Source organism: Schistocerca serialis, chromosome 1 (assembly GCF_023864345.2).
Source record: "Schistocerca serialis cubense isolate TAMUIC-IGC-003099 chromosome 1, iqSchSeri2.2, whole genome shotgun sequence".
In the NCBI taxonomy this organism is placed as follows: domain Eukaryota; kingdom Metazoa; phylum Arthropoda; class Insecta; order Orthoptera; family Acrididae; genus Schistocerca; species Schistocerca serialis.
The window spans coordinates 1,019,020,631-1,019,042,636 of NC_064638.1; positions in this window are offsets into that span (position 1 = coordinate 1,019,020,631).

Genomic DNA, 22,006 nt, shown 5'->3' on the forward strand with positions numbered 1-22,006 from the left:
CATGAGATACCATACATTCATTTGAGGTACGCTCAGTTTGAACCAAGAAAATGCTTAAAGAAATTAAAGACAATATGTCACATTAGATATATGGACAGAGAATTATAAAAGTGTTGGCTAGTTATAAGGACTGCAAAAAGGATAAACTCACGACACAAGGTATGCAGGCATCTATGATTCCGATTGCATTTGACCACAGCGGCACCTGTGCAGTGTCCTCAACTCGTTGCAAGTGTCAGTCGTGATTAGAAGTTTCCGTGTGACTGTCGTAGCTAAGTGAATTCTAACGGGCAAATTGTTGTTGCTCGAATGGTGGGCGCTTCCGTAACCAAGAGAGCTGAAGTGTTTTTTGTTCCAAGAGGTAACGTATCGAAGATTAATACCGCATACAGCGAAAGCGGAAAAACATCATTCGCTAGGTCAGAACGCTAACGAAAGTGTGTGTTGAGTGATCGTGACAGACACTCATTGAGAGAATAGTGACGAGGAAGACTTGAAAAAGTCGCTGCAGAACTGGACGTCGCATTCGCCAACCCTATCACCATCAAAATAACCCAAAGAGACTCCACAAGCAGTAACTGTAGGGCGAACTGAAATTCCAACACCACTCATCAGTGATGCAAATGCGCAGCGCAACAGGAAAACGGGGGGGGGGGGGGGGCGAAGCAGTGAAACCTGGACTATGGAGCGATAGAAGGATTTAATTCGGTCGAATGAGTCTTGTTGCATTCTGTTTACAGCTTCTGGCCATGTTTATGTCCCAAGAGTGAAGCGTGGCGGGTGTTCGGTGATAATTTTGATAGCCATGTCGTGTTATTCCATGAGCCCCATGGAGGCTCTGGAATATCGCATTATTGACAAGGTTTAAGTGACTTTCCTTGCTGATCAGGTTCATTCCACTGTAGTTCTTTTGTTCAAAAAATGTTCAAATGTGCGTGAAATTTTATGAGACTTAACTGCTAAGGTCATCAGTCCCTAAGTTTACACACTACTTAACCTAAATTATCCTAAGGACAAACACACACTCCCGTGCCCGAGGGAGGACTCGAACCTCCGCCGGGACCAGCCGCTCAGTCCATGACTGCAGCCCCTAAGACCGCTCGGCTAATCCCGCGCGGCAGTTCGTTTGTTCCCCAGTGGCGATGCTGTGTTCCAAGACAATAGCAGCCGTGTTCACACAGCTCACATCGTCCTCCACTTTTCACCAGATCTCAATATTATTGAACCTTTGTGGTCTACTTTGGAGGGAAGAGTCCGTGATAGATATCCGACTCTACCATCGTTACCTGGACATGCCACTATTTTGCAGGAATAATGGTAAAAGATACCTGCGCCGTGGCTGGCTCCTCTTATGCTTGCATTAAACCTTGGTTGCTATTCTGTGTTCAGTCTCCTGCGGTTATCGCGATTATGCTGTTATTCTTTCTTTCCATGGGTGGCAGCAGCAGCGTGTATCGTTATTCACGCCCTTGTATTATGTTTGGCCTCGCGCTTATAGTTTCCGGCTGTGCCGTGCGCGGGCAGTTGGCCGGTTGGCGTGGAGCAGAGAGGAAGTCTCCGTGGCGCGTTGTTTGGCCGGGACCGCTGCAGGTGTCCACGCGCGGTCAGAGCGTGAGGTGCTGTTCCCATTGCTACGAGGTCCGTGGCTCATCGATTCCGGACACGAAAGTTGAGTCTTTACTTAATCTACCAGGCAGCCCCAACTGTTCACGTTCTGTCGTTTGAATTTCGTTGTGGGCTGTTCGGACATTCCCGCGAGCAACAACTTGTGTTTTTAAGTTGGCAGCCGGCCGGGGTGGCCAAGCGGTTCTAGGCGCTACGTTCGCAGGTTCGAATCCTGCCTCGGGCATGGATGTGTGTGATGTCGTTAGGTTAGTTAGGTTTAAGTAGTTCTAAGTTCTAGGGGACTAATGACCTCAGAAGTTAAGTCCCATAGTGCTCAGAACCATTTGAACCATTTTTTTTTTCAAGTTGGCAAAATTCTAGCTGCCCTTCTGTGGAGTTTAACTCGATTATTTTTGAACTGAAGTGCACCAGCGGAATCTTCTGCCTTGTGGCCCTTAAAGTTCCGGTTACCTGTACTGGCCGTTGACGTAAATTCAGGCAGTGTATTTTCGTCGTCGTGTTGTGGCTGTCCCGTACGGCGTGTAGTTTGACAGCTGAATGCGTAATTCATTGTGGGCGCCGATACCTTCTGCGTTGTTCCATTGAACTCCCTGTTGTATGTTGGTCGGGTAGAGCGGAAGTTATTCTGTCGCTTGGTCTGTCGACTGTCTGTCGGCTGGGTTGCCGTTGTATTGAGAATTGTTGGGCCGACTACCTATCTCACCTAAGCGAGCGTTAGTGTTTGAATTCCAGGCCGACCATGGGAAACTTCTGAGCGCCGTCTGATGTGCTGCCTTTTCTTATTTGTCCTTGTTGCTTGTTTATGTATGGCTTCTAGCTGATTTTAAATTAAAGTTGTTTTGCGCTTTAGGCGTGAGATTGTTTGGGCCTTCAGCCTGATTTAAAGAAAGTTTAGGATAAAGTCTTCTGCCTTTTAAAATTCAAATTCCTGTTTTGAGCCTTAAGTTTTGGCCTTCAGCCGATTTTAAGTTAAAGTTGTTTTGCCCTTAGGGCGTGAGATTGTTTGGGCCTTCAGCCTAATTTAGAGAAATGTTTTAAGATAAGGCCTTCTGACTTTTAAATTCAAATTTCTGTTTTTGAGTCTTAAGTTAGTTTGGCCTTCAGCCGATTTAAAATTCGATGGGAGGGAAGAATGAACCAATACACCTTACACAACAAAAATTTAACTTTGCTGTAATGAAAACCAATACGATAACCACACTGGAGAAAGGCTGTCCGGAAGCAGCTTTGCGTATCTTTGAAATCAAGATCTGCTGCAGGGCAACATTCAGCACCGTGCTGCACTACTCTGCACAGCCGGCCGGAATGGCCGTGCGGTTCTAGGCGCTACAGCCTGGAGCCGAGCGACCGCTTCGGTCGCAGGTTCGAATCCTGCCTCGGGCATGGATGTGTGTGATGTCCTTAGGTTAGTTAGGTGTAATTAGTTCAAAGTTCTAGGCGACTTATGACCTCAGAAGTTAAGTCGCATAGTGCTCAGAGCCATCTGAACCATTTGAACCATACTCTGTACTACTCTGAGCGTTGTGACCAGCTTGGATCCTCCTTATAACAAGATGGTCGAGATGTTGCTGTTCAAGTCCGCCCCACTGTTCGATGGCGACTCTCCAGAGATTATCCAGCGGATCAGATGGTTCATGCGCTGGATGTTGAAACTGTCACATGTATAATGAACTGTGCTGATATTAGGACACACCGCAAGGCGGAAATGCCACTACCATGCAAATACTGACTATATACCTAGTTAACAGTAGGTGGTGTACAGGGTTGACTAACAAAATCAATGACCAGGTCATAAATTTCCAGACCAGATATGAATTAGTCACGCAAGCTGCACCCCAGAGCTCCATTTTGAGACCTTTTCTCTTCCTTGTGTATTTAAATGATACAGAGCCACCTCTCAACTTCCAGTTGGTAAACTATGCAATTAATACGTCGCTGTTATTGTTGGCAAATAAAATGGTGAGTTAACATGGTTAAAACTGAGAGACTAGGTCAAACAACTATTACTACCAGAATCAAGGCCTGAAGCTTAATATTAGCAAATCAAATTTATTGCCATTTAAACTTTCAAGTTTACACCAAACCTCAGTGATATATGTGAAATTGTAGCAGTTGATACAGAACTGTAAATTTCTCGATTTACGTAGATAAAAATCTACAATGAGTAAACCATATCAATTTTATACGTAATAAAATCAGTAGTACGCTACATCTAAAAGCAGTTTCCTATCGGAATTTAAGAGCAATTTATTACGGAACAATTTTGCACAGATTAATTATGGGACAGAGATAAGGGGCTATACTGCTGACATACATATCAACAGAATATTAATCGTACAGCAAAGAGCAGTCAGGATTATCCATGAAATAGGGTGCAGAGACAAGGGAAATCTTGTACTTCATAAACACCTAGTGTCTATCCACTGAGTCTTAACAAATAACTACATTTTTTGTGACACATAAAAACGAACAAACCAAGAGCTCTGATATGCATGTCTATAATACAAGAAAGAACGATTGCTACTACAAACAAAGAACTAAGCTAAAAACAACAGACCATAGCCCATGAACTAACAGCCAGATGTGGTGCAACACATTGCCGAGCTCTATACTAAGTCACAAAGGGAACTTAATCAAAATGAAATTGAATTAATTATTGATAGATAAGTACTTATACTCTTTGAATGAATATTAATATTAAACTAAATTGAAGTGTCTGTTACATTTGTTCCATAAAATCTGAACATTTGTAATAATTGTGTTGTTGTTGTTGTTGTTGTTGTTGTGGTCTTCAGTCCACAGACTGGTTTGATGCAGCTCTCCATGCTACTCTATGCTGTGCAAGCTTCTTCATCTCCCAGTACCATACCCTACCAACCGATCCCTAGTCAAACTGTGCCACAAATTTCTCTTCTCCCCGATTCTATTCAATACCTCCTCATTAGTTATGTGATCTACCCATCTAATCTTCAGCATTCTTCTGAAGCACCACATTTCGAGAGCTTCTATTCCCTCCTTGTCTAAACTATTTATCGTCCATGTTTCACTTCCATACATGGCTACCACTCCATACAAATACTTTCAGAAACGACTTCCAGACACTTAAATCTATACTCGATGTTAACAAATTTCTCTTCTTCAGAAACGATTCCCTTGCCATTGCCAGTCTAAATTTTATATCCTCCCTACTTCGACAACAATCAGTTATTTTGTTCCCCAAGTAGCAAAACTCATCTACTACTTTAAGAGTCTCATTTCCTAATCTAATTCCCTCAGCATCACCCGACTTAATTCGACTACATTCCATTATCCTTGTTTTGCTTTTGTTGATGTTCATCTTCTATCCTCCTTTCAAGACCCTGTCCATTCTGTTCAACTGCTCTTCCAGGTCCTTTGCTGTCTCTGACAGAATTACAATGTCATCGGCGAACCTCCAAGTTCTTATTTCTTCTCCATAGATTGTAACACCTACTCCAAATTTTTCTTTTGTTTCCTTTACTGCTTGCTCAGTATACATACTGAACAACATCGGGGATAGGTTACAACCCTGTCTCACTCTCTTCCCAACCACTGCTTCCCTTTCATGCCCCTCGACTCTTATAACTGCCTCTGGTTTCTGTACAAAATATAAATAGCCTTTCGCTCCCTGCATTTTACCCCTGCCACCTTCAGAATTTGAAAGAGAATATTCCAGCGAACATTGTCAAAAGCTTTCTCTAAGTCTACAAATGCTAGAAACGTAGGTTTGCTTTTCCTGAATCTAAGATAAGTCGAAGGGTCAGATTTACCTCTCGTGTTCAAACATTTCTACGGAATCCAAACTGATCTTCCTCGAGGTCGGCTTCTACCAGTTTTTCCATTCGTCTGTAAGGAATTCGCATTAGTATTTTGCAGCTGTGGCTTATTAAACTGATAGTTCGGTAATTTTCTCATCTGCAACACTTTCTTTCTTTGGGATTGGAATTATTGCATTCTTCTTGAAGTCTGAGGGTATTTCGCCTGTCTCATTCATCTTGCTCACCAGATGGTAGAGTTTTGTCAGGGCTGGCTCTCCCAAGGCTGTCAGTAGTTCGAATGGAATGTTGTCTACTTCCGGCGCCTTGTTTCGACTTCGGTCTTTCAGTGTTCTATCAAACTCTTCACGCAGTATCATATCTCCCATTTCATCTTCATCTACATCCTATTCCATTTCCATAATATTGTCCTCAAGTACATCGCTTTTGTATAGACCCTCTGTATTCTCCTTCAACCTTTCTGCTTTCCCTTCTTTGCTTAGAACTGGGTTTCCATCTGAGCTCTTGATATTCATACAAGTGGTTCTCTTTTCTTCAAAGGTCTCTCTAATTTTCCTGCTGGAAGTATCTATCTTACCCCTAGTGAGATATGCCTCTACATCCTTACATTTGTCCTCTAGCCATTTTTCACTTCCTGTCGATCTTATTTTTGAGACGTTTGTATTCCTTTTTGTCTGCTTCATTTACTGCACTTTTATGTTTTCTCCTTTCATCAATTAAATTCAATATATCTCCTGCTACCCGAGGATTTCTACTAGCTCTTGTATTTGTACCTACCTGATCCTCTGCAGCCTTCACTATTTCATCCCTCATAGCTACCCATTCTTCTTCTACTGTACTTCTTTACCCCATTCTTGTCAATCGTTCCCTAATGCTCTCCCTGAAACTCTCTACAACGTCTGGTTCTGTCAGATTATCCAGGTGCCGCCTCCTTAAATTCCCACCTTTTTGTAGTTTCTTTAGTTTTAATCTATAGTTCATAACCAATAGATTGTGGTCAGAGTCCACATCAGCCCCTGGAAATGTCTTACAATTTAAACCTTGTTCCTAAATCTCTGCGTTACCATTATATAATCTATCTGAAACCTACCAGTACCTCCAGGTCTCTTCCATGTATACAGCCTTCTTTCATGATTTTTGAACCAAGTGTTAGCTGTGATTAAGTTATGGTCTGTGCAAAATTCTACCAGGCGGCTTCCTCTTTCATTTCTTACCCCCATTCCATATTCACCTAGTACGTTTCCTTTTCTTCCTTTTCCTACTATCGAATTCCAGTCACCCATGACTATCAAATTTTTGTCTCCCTTCACTATCTGAATAATTTCTTTTATCTCATCATACATTTCATCAATCTCTTCGTCATCTGCGGAGCTAGTTGGCTTATAAACTTGTACTACTGTGGTGGGCGTGGGTTTCGTGTCTATCGTGGCCACAATAATGCGTTCACTATGCTGTTTGTAGTAGCTTACCCGCACTCCTGTTTTCTTCATTATTAAACCTACTCCTGCATTACCCCTATTTGATTTTGTATTTATAACCCTGTATTCACCTGAACAGAAGTCTTGTTCCTCCTGCCACCGAATGGGGGACTATTTTGCCACCGGAATATTTTACCCTAGAGGACGCCATCATCATTTAACCATACAGTAAAGTTGCATGCCCTCGGGAAAAAATTACGGCTGTAGTTTCCCCTTGCTTTCAGCCGTTCGCAGTACCAGCACAGCAAGGCCGTTTTGGTAAGTGTTACAGGGCCAGATCAGTCGATCACCCAGACTCTTGCCCCTGCAACTACTGAACAGGATGCTGCCTCTTTTCAGAAACCACGCGTTTCTCTGGCCTCTCAACAGATACCCCTCCGTTGTGGTTGCACCTACGGTACGGCTATCTGTATCGCTGAGGCACACAAGCCTCCCCACCATGGTTCAATATCTAATTCTGTTGTCTTTCTTAAGTGCACTGATATTTATACCATGTATAAGTTATCACTTTTGCATGAATGAGATGTATCCGCTCTCTGTTCGTACAAAACTCGTAAATTCTTTGTCTTGTACGCCTATATGTAATCACTTGTGCATATTCAAAATGCATCTACCCTATGTGAGCGAAACTTGAAAAATAAGTAAATTTCGTTGATTCGTGCCTCTTGGAAGACGGTGTTCACGCAGTGGCCGCATAATATCCCATAGATTATTGTCTTTAAAGACTGAAAGACAAACCTATCACCGAGACGTTGAACGTAGGGCTGGAAAATACACTCCTGGAAATGGAAAAAAGAACACATTGACACCGGTGTGTCAGACCCACCATACTTGCTCCGGACACTGCGAGAGGGCTGTACAAGCAATGATCACACGCACGGCACAGCGGACACACCAGGAACCGCGGTGTTGGCCGTCGAATGGCGCTAGCTGCGCAGCATTTGTGCACCGCCGCCGTCAGTGTCAGCCAGTTTGCCGTGGCATACGGAGCTCCATCGCAGTCTTTAACACTGGTAGCATGCCGCGACAGCGTGGACGTGAACCGTATGTGCAGTTGACGGACTTTGAGCAAGGGCGTATAGTGGGCATGCGGGAGGCCGGGTGGACGTACCGCCGAATTGCTCAACACGTGGGGCGTGAGGTCTCCACAGTACATCGATGTTGTCGCCAGTGGTCGGCGGAAGGTGCACGTGCCCGTCGACCTGGGACCGGACCGCAGCGACGCACGGATGCACGCCAAGACCGTAGGATCCTACGCAGTGCCGTAGGGGACCGCACCGCCACTTCCCAGCAAATTAGGGACACTGTTGCTCCTGGGGTATCGGCGAGGACCATTCGCAACCGTCTCCATGAAGCTGGGCTACGGTCCCGCACACCGTTAGGCCGTCTTCCGCTCACGCCCCAACATCGTGCAGCTCGCCTCCAGTGGTGTCGCGACAGGCGTGAATGGAGGGACGAATGGAGACGTGTCGTCTTCAGCGATGAGAGTCGCTTCTGCCTTGGTGCCAATGATGGTCGTATGCGTGTTTGGCGCCGTGCAGGTGAGCGCCACAATCAGGACTGCATACGACCGAGGCACACAGGGCCAACACCCGGCATCATGGTGTGGGGAGCGATCTCCTACACTGGCCGTACACCACTGGTGATCGTCGAGGGGACACTGAATAGTGCACGGTACATCCAAACCGTCATCGAACCCATCGTTCTACCATTCCTAGACCGGCAAGGGAACTTGCTGTTCCAACAGGACAATGCACGTCCGCATGTGTCCCGTGCCACCTAACGTGCTCTAGAAGGTGTAAGTCAACTACCCTGGCCAGCAAGATCTCCGGATCTGTCCCCCATTGAGCATGTTTGGTACTGGATGAAGCGTCGTCTCACGCGGTCTGCACGTCCAGCACGAACGCTGGTCCAACTGAGGCGCCAGGTGGAAATGGCATGGCAAGCCGTTCCACAGGACTACATCCAGCATCTCTACGATCGTCTCCATGGGAGAATAGCAGCCTGCATTGCTGCGAAAGGTGGATATACACTGTACTAGTGCCGACATTGTGCATGCTCTGTTGCCTGTGTCTATGTGCCTGTGGTTCTGTCAGTGTGATCATGTGATGTATCTGACCCCAGGAATGTGTCAATAAAGTTTCCCCTTCCTGGGACAATGAATTCACGGTGTTCTTATTTCAATTTCCAGGAGTGTACCTTGGAAAATCCTAACCCGATAATGCACAGACCCCGATAATTCACTCGACAGAGATGAGAGACCTCCTACATCCGTACAAGATGCAGGCGCAAAACAAGACTTGCCCATCTACCTAAGGAACCTGTGGAACCACAGGCCCGAGACCTGTATCTGTATTACTAACCGACTAAACCGTTTCATGGCTCGTGGCTCATGGTTCACTGTTCCAGTTGTAGTTGCAGGAGAACAAAAATTGATTTTCATACAATTTCATACAATTATTGACCCAATTTAAAAAATTAAAATACTCTCATAATCTGCTCATTAAGACGTATAATCTTGTGTTAAAGCTTTAACACAGTACACCTAGAAGCTGTGTAATGTCGTAAGGCGGTTAGAAGTGCAGTTACGGTGTTGACTGTTCTTCTGTTGCGTATTGTTATTGACATTTCGTTTCCATTGGTCATAGTCAATCGGCTGATAGTGTAGCCAGTGAGAATCGCTAAATCTAATGAATTGATGCGGCGGAAGATACGAATTGATTACTTCTGTTTTTGACATGGATTGCGCGAAATTGGCGATTATTGATTTGGCTACTGAATCATGGATTGTGAAGTTAGTTACTGATTTAAGTATGTATTTCTTGTTTTGTTAATTTCTTGAAATGTGTCAGGATTTCTTGAAATACTGTTTGGAATTCCACTGTTACGGTTTCGTTCTGAGTTGGCGAAGCCAACAAATGTCACTGTAGCAAAACTGGCTGTGGTAAACGGATTGATCTGCAGCGTAGCCCGAAGACTGGGTTAGGTTGAAATCTTACAGTTTGGTTGTGAGTTGACGAAGCCAACGAATGTGACTCGAGGAAAACTGGATGTGGTGACGGACTGATTTGTAGTGGAGTCCAGTGATCGTTTTGAAAACTTTGAGGCATATTTTCGAAAAGCCCCGATTTCCGAGGTTGTGGTTGCCGGGGAACCTAAGAATATAGTTCACATCTTAGTGAATATTTTACTTTATATGACATCATTCTGCACAATATAGTCCACTATGCCTCCACGTAATTTCGAACACTCTAGATCACGACGACGTTGGGGTCCGCCATCTTGTCTAATCATGTGTCTAATCATTTGACTCATCAGTCATCGTGTTCACTTCCCATCATTCACTGCGCAAACAGTTACCAACTGCAGCACGAAATGCAAAAGCCGCCAACACTATACAGGGCGTTTCAAAAAGAAAGAGCAGATTTCAAACATTTATTTCTCAAAAACTACAAATGATAGAAACACAATTCCAACGGTCCTTCACTCAATATGAGTACCAAATGTTACACAACAAATATCAAAACTGTACCTCAATATGAGCACCATTTGTTACACGACAAATATCAAACCGGTATCTCATTTCTTGCCACACACGACGCAACTGGTCTTTAGTTACCGAATTCACGGCCGCAACAATTCGATGTCGTACCTCTTGAAGAGTAGCGGGCATAGGTGGGACATAAACACAGTCCTTTATGTACCCCCACAAATAAAAATCGCAGGGAGTAAGGTCTGGTGACCTGGGAGGCCACAGACGATGACATTGATCTTGTGCTCCTGCTCTTCCAATCCACCGTCCTGGAATGGTGTTATTTAGGTACCGTCGTACAGGTTCAGAGAAGTGTGGTGGGGCGCCATCTTGCATGAAGATGAAGTGATTTGAATCTTCCTGAAGTTGAGGAAATAGCCAGTTTTCTAACATGTCCAGGTAAATGGTTCCTGTGATAGTTTTCTCCATGAAAAAGAAAGGTCCATAAACTTTGTTTACCGAAATTGCACAAAAGACGTTAACCTTTGGTGAGTCTCTTTCATGTTGAATAACGTCCCTCGGAGTTTCACTCGCCCAAATTCGTACGTTATGCCGATTAACTTTACCAGAAATGTGAAACGTTGATTCATCTGAAAAAATTAATCGTTCGGCAAAATTGTCCTCTTCCATGTCCTGTAGAATTGCAGTTGAAAATTCGAACCTTTTGTTGTGGTCGTCAGGACGCAATGCTTGCAATAACTGCAGTTTGTACGGCTTCATGTGCAGACGCTTACTCAGAACGCGCCATACCGTTGTTTTAGACATGTTTAGTTCGTGACTTGCCCGTGTCGTGGATTTTCTAGGGCTCCTTTCGTAAGCTGCACGGACACGCTCGACATTTTCATCCGATGTGCGTGGACGACCCGTGCTTTTTCGCTTGCAGATGCAACCATCTTCTACGAATCTGTGATGCCACTCATAAATTTGCTTATGACGAGGCGGCTGTTTGTTGAATTGACGGCGGAATGCACGTTGCACACCAACAATGGACTCTAACTTTGCAAATTGCAGCACACAAAATGATCGTTCCTGTGGTGTCGTCGCCATTTTCCTACAAACAAACGCCAGCGCCACTGCGGATTTGCATGGAACTTCTGCGCGGACCATTGAAAAACTTTGAACCTTTCTCTGACAAGAAACGTTTGAATTGTGTTTCTATCATTTGTAGTTTTTGAGAAATAAATGTTTGAAATCTGCTCTTTCTTTTTGAAACGCCCTGTATATTCATCCAGCATTTGAGAATGAAAGCACTTAGCGACTACCAACAAATTTTGAACGTAATTTTAAACCTTTACGAAACTTCTTCTCCCTGATACCCCCACAAAATGATGAAAGGAAAGAAAGTATATCGCTTAATACTTCTTCGCAGTTGTTGCACTAAAACATTCAGCATCAGGCATGACGTTTCAATTTGTTGTTGTTGTGGTCTTCAGTCCTGAGACTGGCTTGATGCAGCTCTCCATGCTACTCTATCCTGTGCAAGTTTCTTCATCTCCCAATACGTACTGCAGCCTTCATCCTTCTGAATCTGTTTAATGTATTCATCTCTTGGTCTCCCTCTACGATTTTTACCCTCCACGTTGCCCACCTATACTAAATTGGTGATCCCTTGATGCCTCAGAACATGTCCTACCAACCGATCCCTTCCTCTAGTCAAGTTGTGCCACCAACTCCTCTTCTCCCCAAACCTATTCAATACCTCCTCATTAGTTATGTGATCTACCCATCTAATCTTCAGCATTCTTCTGTAGCACCACATTTCAAAAGCTTCTATTCTCTTCTTGTCCAAACTATTTATCGTCCATGTTTCACTTCCATACATGGTTACACTCCATACAAATACTTTCAGAAACGACTTCCTGACACTTAAATCTATACTCGATGTTAACAAATTTCTCTTCTTCAGAAACGATTCCCTTGCCATTGCCAGTCTACATTTGATATCCTCTCTACTCCGACCATCATCAGTTATTTTGCTCCCCAAATAGCAAAACTCCTTTACTACTTTAAGTGCCTCATTTCCTAAGCTAATTCCCTCAGCATCACCCGACTTAATTAGACTACATTCCATTATCCTTGTTTTGCTTTTGTTGATGTTCATCTTATATCCTCCTTTCAAGACACTGTCCATTCTGTTCAACTGCATTTCCAGGTCCTTTGCTGTCTCTGACAGAATTACAATGTCATCGGCGAACCTCCAAGTTTTTATTTCTTCTCCATAGCTTTTAACACCTACTACAAATTTTTCTTTTGTTTCCTTTACTGCTTTACGTTTCAATTTATTACTTCTTTATTACTAACTCCATTCGCAATAAAATTTGCAGACAGTATCCAGATATATAACACTGAATATACCTTCAAAATTATATCATTTTACGACACGTATTTCAGGAGATATCATATCATAATGGTAGAGAGGCGTCAGACATTAGCTTTTGCTTAAAAATGGAGTGAAAATTACCCAACCGATGTTCATCCAGTGTTTGATAATGAGAGGGAAGCGACTTACAAGAAACATCGAATATAATTTCAATTCTTTTCAAATCGCTTACATGTTTAACGTTGAAATATTTAACACATTAACTCATATGGGAAGTAACCTGACGTCTGAAGATGTTTTACGCATGGTAGTTCGATTGTTATTTAAAGAACCGAGGGGTTTTCTGGCTGGCAACTGACCGCCTCCACACACTTTGCTACGATCGGCAGACAAATTGTGCAATCGTATCGCCCGTGAAGACAAACTGACGTCACTGGTACAGGTTCCAGTCCAGGTGAACCCTTGCTCACCTTGTGCGCACCGCTTTGCTGACTTTTTGTACTGTTATCCGTAATGGATGCCAAGGGGCAAACTTGATCATACGGAGACGGTTGCGTATTACCTGGATTGATACAACCCTCCCAGTTCCCGCCAAAAATGCAGCGTGTAGTTCTGTTGAATTTTCCTCGGAGTACTAAGAGCCGGAATTTATGAGTAGCGGTCATCATCTTCAATGACTTTATGCCTCACTATAGCAGCTAAATGTTCGAATGACATCGATGACGTGTACGCCAGTGCGCTAACAATACACGCACGGTCTAAGGTTGAAACGACCCTTCGAGACATTCTAAACAGTGTGTCAGGCTGCATTGTCCCATTCATGATTGGGAACAGAGCGCGCTCTACTTAACGGTACTAAAAATACGTGTTCGTTTTTATTTCTATTATACAGGTGTGCGTATGTATCGAAGTCTTGAGAAGACATAGTTGAGAAAAAAAGCACAAACTATGAAAACTATGGTACAATTTTTTTGAGCGCACTGTAGTGTAACGTAACTATGTCTGTGCGTGAGAATCAGTGTGCTGTAATCTAGTTTCTAACCACAGAAAACATGCCTGCAATTGAAATCCATAGAAAAATGAAAGCTTTATACGGCGATGAATGTATCGGCATCAGTAATGTGCGATGATGGGTTGTTCGTAATGAAGGAAACGGTGGTGCTAAGCTTAACGTGTGCGACAGAGCACGGAGTGGCCGACAGCGTATGGCAACCTCGACGAGACTGGTCGGGATCAGGTTGATGAACTCATTGTGAGAAATCGTCGGTTAATACAGATGCAGCTCTCAGATATGTGTGACATATCGCGAGATAGTTACAGGCTATAATGGCAGAGATGCGCCACGGAATAATGTGAGCATGGTGGGTATCTCGGATGCTCACCCCTGACATGAAACAGAGCAGACTGGCCATCTGTGAACAATATTTTTTCAGTCTTGTGCGTGAGAGTGAAGTGTTCCTTAACAATCGAGTTAGAAAACTGCTGCGGAAGCGAAGGGAACTTCACAGCAAACATAAACATAGCCAAAGCCTTGCAGACAAACAAAAATTACGCGAAGCGAAATGTAGTGTGAGGAGGGCTATGCGAGAGGCTTTCAATGAATTCGAAAGTAAAGTTGTATGTACTGACTTGGCAGAAAATCCTAAGAAATTCTGGTCTTATGTCAAAGCCGTAGGTGGATCAAAGCAAAATGTCCAGACACTCTGTGACCAAAGTGCTACTGAAACAGAGGATGACAGACTAAAGGCCGAAATATTAAATGTGTTTTTTCAAAGCTGTTTCACGGAGGACGACTGCACTTTAGTTCCTTCTAGAGATTGTCGCACAGATGACAAAATCGTAGATATCGAAATAGATGACAGAGGGATAGAAAAACAATTAAAATCGCTCAAAAGAGGAAAGGCCGCTGGACCTGATGGGATACCAGTTCGATTTTACACAGAGTACGCGAAGGAACTTGCCCCCCTTCTTGCAGCGGTGTACTGTAGGTCTCTAGAAGAGCGTTCCGTTTCAAAGGATTGGAAAAGGGCACAGGTCATCCCAGTTTTCAAGAAGGGACGTCGAACATATGTTCAGAACTATAGAACTATATCTCTAACGTCGATCAGTTGTAGAATTTTGGAACAAGTATTATGTTCGAGTATGACGACTTTTATGGAGACTAGAAATCTACTCTGTAGGAATCAGCATGGGTTTCGAAAAAGACGATCGTGTGAAACTCAGCTCGCGCTATTCGTCCACGAGACTGAAAGGGCCATAGACTTGGGTTCCCAGGTAGATGCCGTGTTTCTGGACTTCCGCAAGGCGTTCGATACAGTTCCCCACAGTCGTTTAATGAACAAAGCACGAGGATATGGACTATCAGACCAATTGTGTGATTGGATTGAAGAGTTCCTAGATAACAGAACGCAGCATGTTATTCTCAATGGAGAGAAGTCTTCCGAAGTAAGAGTGATTTCAGGTGTGCCGCAGGGGGGTGTCGTAGGACCGTTGCTGTTCACAATATACATAAATGACCTTGTGGATAACATTGGAAGTTCACTGAGGCTTTTTGCGGATGATGCTGTGGTATATCGAGAGGTTGTAACAATGGAAAATTGTACTGAAATGCAGGAGGATCTGCAGCGAATCGACTCATGGTGCAGGGAATGGCAATTGAATCTCAATGTAGACAAGTGTAATGTGCTGCAAATACATAGGAAGAAAGATCCTTTATCATTTAGCTACAATATAGCAGGTCAGCAACTGGAAGCAGTTAATTCTATAAATTATCTGGTAGTAGGCATTAGGAGTGATTTAAAATGGAATGATCATATAAAGTTGATCGTCGGTAAAGCAGATGCCAAACTGAGATTCATTGGAAGAATCCTAAGGAAATGCAATCCGAAAACAAAGGAAGTAGGTTACAGTACACTTGTTCGCCACTGCTTGAATACTGCTCACCAGTGTGGAATCCGTACCAGATAGGGTTGATAGAAGAGATAGAGAAGATCCAACGGAGAGCAGCGCGCTTCGTTACAGGATCATTTAGTAACTGTGAAAGCGTTACGGAAATGGTAGATAAACTCCAGTGGAAGACTCTGCAGGAGAGATGCTCAGTAGCTCGGTATGGGCTTTTGTTGAAGTTTCGAGAACATACCTTCACCGAGGAGTCAAGCAGTATATGGCTACCTCCTACGTATATCTCGCGAAGAGACCATGAGGATAAAATCAGAGAGATTAGAGCCCACACAGAGGCATATCGACAATCTTTCTTTTCACGAACAATACGAGACTGGAATAGAACGGCGAACCGATAGAAGTACTCAAAGTACCCTCCGCCACACACCGTCAGGTGGCTTGCGGAGTATGGATGTAGATGTAGATGTAGAACATTGCGACAGGTGATCAAACCTGGGTTCTCAAAAAACAGAAGATCACCCAATGGGATTACGCCACAAAGTACCACCGACGCGAAGAAAAGTTCAAGACCATGCCGTCAGTCTGCAAAGTCATGCTCACAACGTTCTGTGATGTTCAGGGTGTGGTACATTTGGAAATCATGCTTAAATGCACCACCATTAACTCTGCGAGGTACTGCGAGACCCTCAGAAAAGTGAAAGCACGAATTCGAAGAGTCTGTCCACACATGGAGCACCATCTCCTTCAGCATGTCAAGGCCACACCAAGTACGAGCGCTGCGACATCTGGAACAAGCCGATGCGTTGTGTTCACTGTCATCGATCATCCTCCACACAGTTCCTACTTGGCCCCATCCGATTTTCATCCTTTTCAAAAACTTAAGGAACAACATCGAGGACTTCACTTTGACAGAGATGAAGCGGTGCATGCTGAGGTGAGGTTGTGGCTCTGTCAACAAAGTCAAACATTCTACACTACTGGCCATTAAAATTGCTACACCAAGAAGAAATGCAGATGATAAACGGATATTCATTGGACAAATATATTATACTAGAACTGACATGTGATTACTTTTTCACACAATTTGGGTGCATAGATCCTGAGAAATTAGTACCCAGAACAACCACCTCTGGCCGTAATAACGGCCTTGATACGCCTGGGCATTGAGTCGAACAGGGCTTGGATGGCGTGTACGATACCACAGTTCATCAAGAGTAGTGACTGGCGTATTGTGACGAGCCAGTTGCTCGGCCACCATTGACCAGACGTTTTCAATTGGTGAGAGATCTGGAGAATGTGCTGGCCAGGGCAGCAGTCGAACATTTTCTGTATCCACAAAAGGCCCGTACAGGACCTGCAACATGCGGTCATGCATTATCCTGCTGAAATGTAGGGTTTAGCAGGGATCGAATGAAGGGTAGAACCACGGGTCGTAACACATCTGAAATGTAACGTCCACTGTTCAAGGTGCCGTCAAGCTGAACAAGAGGTGATCGAGACTTGTGACCAATGGCACTCCATGCCATCACGCCGGGTGATACGCCAGTATGGCGATGACGAAAACACGCCTCCAATGTGCGTTCACCGCGATGTCGCCAAACACGCATGTGACCATCATGATGCTGTAAACAGAACCTGGATTCATCCGAAAAAATGACGTTTTGCCATTCGTGCACCCAGGTTCGTCGATGAGTACACCATCGCAGGCGCTGCTGTCTGTGATGCAGCGTCAAGGGTAACTGCAGCCATGGTCTCCGAGCTGATAGTCCATGCTGCTGCAAACGTCGTCGAACTGTTCGTGCAGATGGTTGTTGTCTCGCAAACGTCCCCATCTGTTGACTCAGGGTTCGAGACGTGGCTGCACGATCCGTTACAGCCATGCGGATAAGATGCCTGTCATCTCGACTGCTAGTGATACGAGGCCGTTGGGATCCAGCACGGCGTTCCGTATTACCCTCCTGAACCCACCGGTTACATAGTCTGCTAACAGTCATTGGATCTCGACCAACGCGAGCAGCAATGTCGCGATACGATAAACCGCAATTGTGATAGGCTACAATCCGACCTTTATCAAAGTCGGAAACGTGATGGTACGCATTTCTCCTCCTTACACGAGGCAACACAACAACGGTTGACCAGGCAAAGCCGGTCAGCTGCTGTTTGTGTATGAGAAATCGGTTGGAAACTTTCCTCATTTCGGCACGTTGTAGGTGTCGCCAACGGCGCTAACCTTGTGTGAATGCTCAGAAAAGCTAATCGTTTGAATATCACAGCATCTTCTTCCTGCCGGTTAAATGTCGCGTCCGTAGCACGTCATCTTCGTGGTGTAGCAATTTTAATGGCCAGTAGTGTACAATGATGGTTCAACAAACTGATATTTCGTTGGGAGAAATGTGTCTGCCGCCAGGGTGAATATGATGAAAAATAAATACCTACCAGTAGACATCAAGAATAAAGATTTATGAAGTTAATAAAGTTTGTTTTATTTAAAAAGGTTTAAGAGTATCCACATAAAAAAATTCTGAAACGTTACTTTACAGTACGTCCTCGTATTCTTTGTAACTTATTGTACACGGTTCAACATGTGCTGCGTATTAGAATTATACAAACGTAGACTGCCCTTTAAAGACGTTAACATATCTTTAAACTAAGACAGTGGTTGAAAAAATACACTTCGCCCATTGGAAACACTGCCCGCGTAAGGCACGAAAAGCTGTAGACTTGGGCACCAACTCATTATTCTCACTACTCTTCCGATTTACGACTGGTCGACACACCAACGCGCATCTGATCTGTCTCCCACTATATTCATTCTGGTGAAACGTAACTTCAAAGCGGACGTAATAAGGACTCCCATACGATAGTTTGTAGCGGGAGGTGGAGAGAAGACCTACGGTTGGGGAGCGTTATTAATATTTTGGCAGAGGAATGGCGACTTGTAAGTAACCATAAAAAAATTCAATTTCTGACGCTGTTAAAATTTTTTTTCAACCATTTTCTTGAAAAAAAAAAGAGAGAAAGAAACCTGACTACACTACAATTTTCCCTTTCCCTGGGAGCTAGGGACTGGGGCTGGCCCCTCCCCTTTGCCAGTGGCCCTCCCCTTTGCTCATGAGTATGGACATCCTTGGTGTTGACGAAAGTACGATTCATCCAGGCCCTGTTCCAGGTGTAACTTTGTAATGCACATGTTCCATCCAAGAGTAAACATTAATTAAAAAGAAGCAATCTGGGAATAGTAGTCGTAATGTTTTAATTATCACCTGTAAGAATAAAGGTACATAAAAAATTGTTTGTTTGTTTGTTTGCAGGTACATGTTTGCAATCCTGGTGTGACTGAAATCCCCACACTACCGTACCTTAATAATCGGTTATCGCTGAAACAACTAATTTTCGGTTATATCTTTTTTTTCTCGCTATTTTATCCTGACTGTCAAAATTGCTCAAAATGACCGGTTCCTGAAGTAACCGATTTTTGGTTTTGTATTCCTTTTATTTACTGTAATAATCGTAGAAATTGAAGAAAGATTGAAAAATTTAGACTCCCTCAATTCCAAGATACTTCGACTCAGAATATTAAATTAAACAGGCAGCAAATCAGCTGTCCATTTTTATTGTGTGAGTATACTATTAATGAATTGTTGTTAAGTTTTTAATTTATTATTGTTACCAAAATTTTCTTCCTCTTCTATTATTTCATAGAAATTACAGACAAATCTTTAATCTTTTAAAGCAAATGAAGCATTGTACTTAACTGCTACATCTCTTCGTAAGAATATTTTCAGACTAGGGCTAGTGCCGGCCGTGGTGGCCGAGCGGTTCTAGGCGCTTCAGTCCGGAACCGCGCGACCGCTACGGTCGCAGGTTCGAGTCCTGCCTCGGGCATGGATGTGTGTGAAGTCCTTAGGTTAGTTAGGTTTAAGTAGTTCTAAGTTCTAGGGGACTGATGAGCTCAGATGTTAAGTCCCATAGTGCTCAGAGCCATTTGAGCCATTTGAACTAGGGTTAGTGCCATTCTGCCATGCAACAGATGTCCTGTGATAACAGCAAGAAACTACCGAATAGACCAGGTGAGGGTAAGTGTTGCACACTGCACTACACGTGTAAAGATCCACGCAGGATACGGTGCACAGTGACCAGTCTTATCAAAAGCGCTGGGCAAGTCCATTCGTTTGTCCAGAAGGGGAGACCAACAGTGCTTGCCCCCTTTCTACATATATACTCCGCTAGCCACCAAGCGGTGTGTGGCGGAGGGCACAACTAGCGCCAAAGTCATATTTCACTCCCCCCCCCCCCCCCCCCCTGTTCCACTCGCGGATCGGACGAGGGGAAAACGACTGTCTGAACGCCGCAGTACGAGCTCTTATTTCCCTTATCTTTGAATGATGATCATTACGCGATTTGAAAGTTGTTGGTAATAATATGTGCTCTACATCCTCGGTGAAGATTGGATTTCGGAATTTTGTGAGCAGACTCTTCTGTTTAGCGCGTCGTCTATCTGCAAGTGTGTCCCACTTCAAACTTTCTATGAGATTTGTAACGCTCTCGCGATGGCTAAATGTACCAGTCACGAATCTTGCCGCTCTTCTTTGGACCTTCTCAATCTCTTGAATCAGACCCAACTGATAAGGGTCCCATACAGACGAACAGTACTCTGAGACTGGACGATCTAACGTATTGTGAGCTATTTCCTTTGTTGAAGGACTGCATCGCTTCAGGATTCTACCAATAAACCGCAATCTAGAGTTCGCCTTACCCGTTACTTGTGTAATCTGATCATTCCCTTTGAGATCATTTCGAATAGTCACACCCAGATACTTGACGGATGTTACCGCTTCCAAAGACTGATCATTTATTTTGTTATTTTGTACTCATACATTAATGTGAATTTTCGCCAGTCACACTTACTAATATTGAGAGATAACTGCCAGTCATTACACCACGCATTTATTTTCTGCAAATCCTCATTGATTTGTTCACAACTTTCGTGTGATACTACTTTCCTGTAGACTACAGCATCATCGGCAAAGAGTCTAAGGCCGCTGTCAATACCATCAACCAGATCGTTTATGTAAATCGTAAAAAGCAGAGGACCAATTACGCTGCCCTGGGGCACACCTGAAGTTACTCTTGTTTCTGTTGAAGTTATCCCGTTCAGGACGACATACTGCTCCCTGTCTGTTAGAAAACTTTCTATCTACCCGCATATGTCATTGGATAGACCGTAAGCGCGCACTTTTTGTAGCAAGCGACAGTGCGGAACTGAGTCGAACGCCTTTCGAAAGTCTAAATGGTTCAAATGGCTCCGAGCACTATGGGACTTAACTTCTGAGGTCATCAGTCCCCTAGAACTTAGAACTACTTAAACCTAACTAACCTAAAGACATCACACACATCCATGCCCGAGGCAGGATTCGAACCTGCGACCGCAGCGGTCGCGCGGTTCCAGACTGTAGCGCCTAGAACCGCTCGGCCACTCCGGCCGGCTTCGAAAGTCTAGAAATATGGCATCAAACTGGGAGCCGGTATCTAGAGCCTGTTGTATATCATGCACAAAGAGGGCTAGCTGTGTCTCTCTTGACCGCTGTTTCCTAAAACCCTGCTGGTCTCTGCAGATGAGCTTCTCAGAGTCTAGAAAGGTCATTATGTCTGAACACAAAATATGTTCCATGATTCTACAACAAATCGACGTTAGTGAAATTGGCCGGTAATTATGTACATACGATTTTCTACCCTTTTTATAGATTGCTATGACCTGAGCCTTCTTCCAGTCCTGTGGAACTTTCCGCCGTTCCAATGATCTCTGATAGATGACGGATAAGAGTGGTGCTATATTTGTAGCATAGTCAACATAAAATCTTAAGGTGATACCGTCTGGGCCAGATGCCTTTCTGGCGTCTAAGGATCTTGACTGTTTTACAATCCCAGATACACTAAACACTATGTCAGCCATCCTTTCGTTTGTTCGATAATTGAAAGGGGGAATGGTGCTGCAGTCCTCTAACGTAAACGAGTTTTTGAAAGCTAGGTTTAGAATTTCGGCCTTCTGTTTATCGTCATCAGTTACATTACCCGTACTGTCAGCAAGAGAAGGTATTGAATTATTTATAGCGTTCATAGATTTTACGTACGACCAAATTTTTTTGGGTTATTTTTTGAATCTGCAGATAAAATATTGCTTTCAAATTCGTTAAGAGAGTCTCTCATTGTCCTTCTGACAGCTGCTTTCATTTCGCATAATTTCTGTTTGTCAGCGGGGCAGTGACTACGTTTAAAACGACTGTGCAAAATTCTCCGCTTTCTCAGAAACTTCCTAATATGTTTGTTGTACCAAGGTGGATCCCTTCCCTCCCCT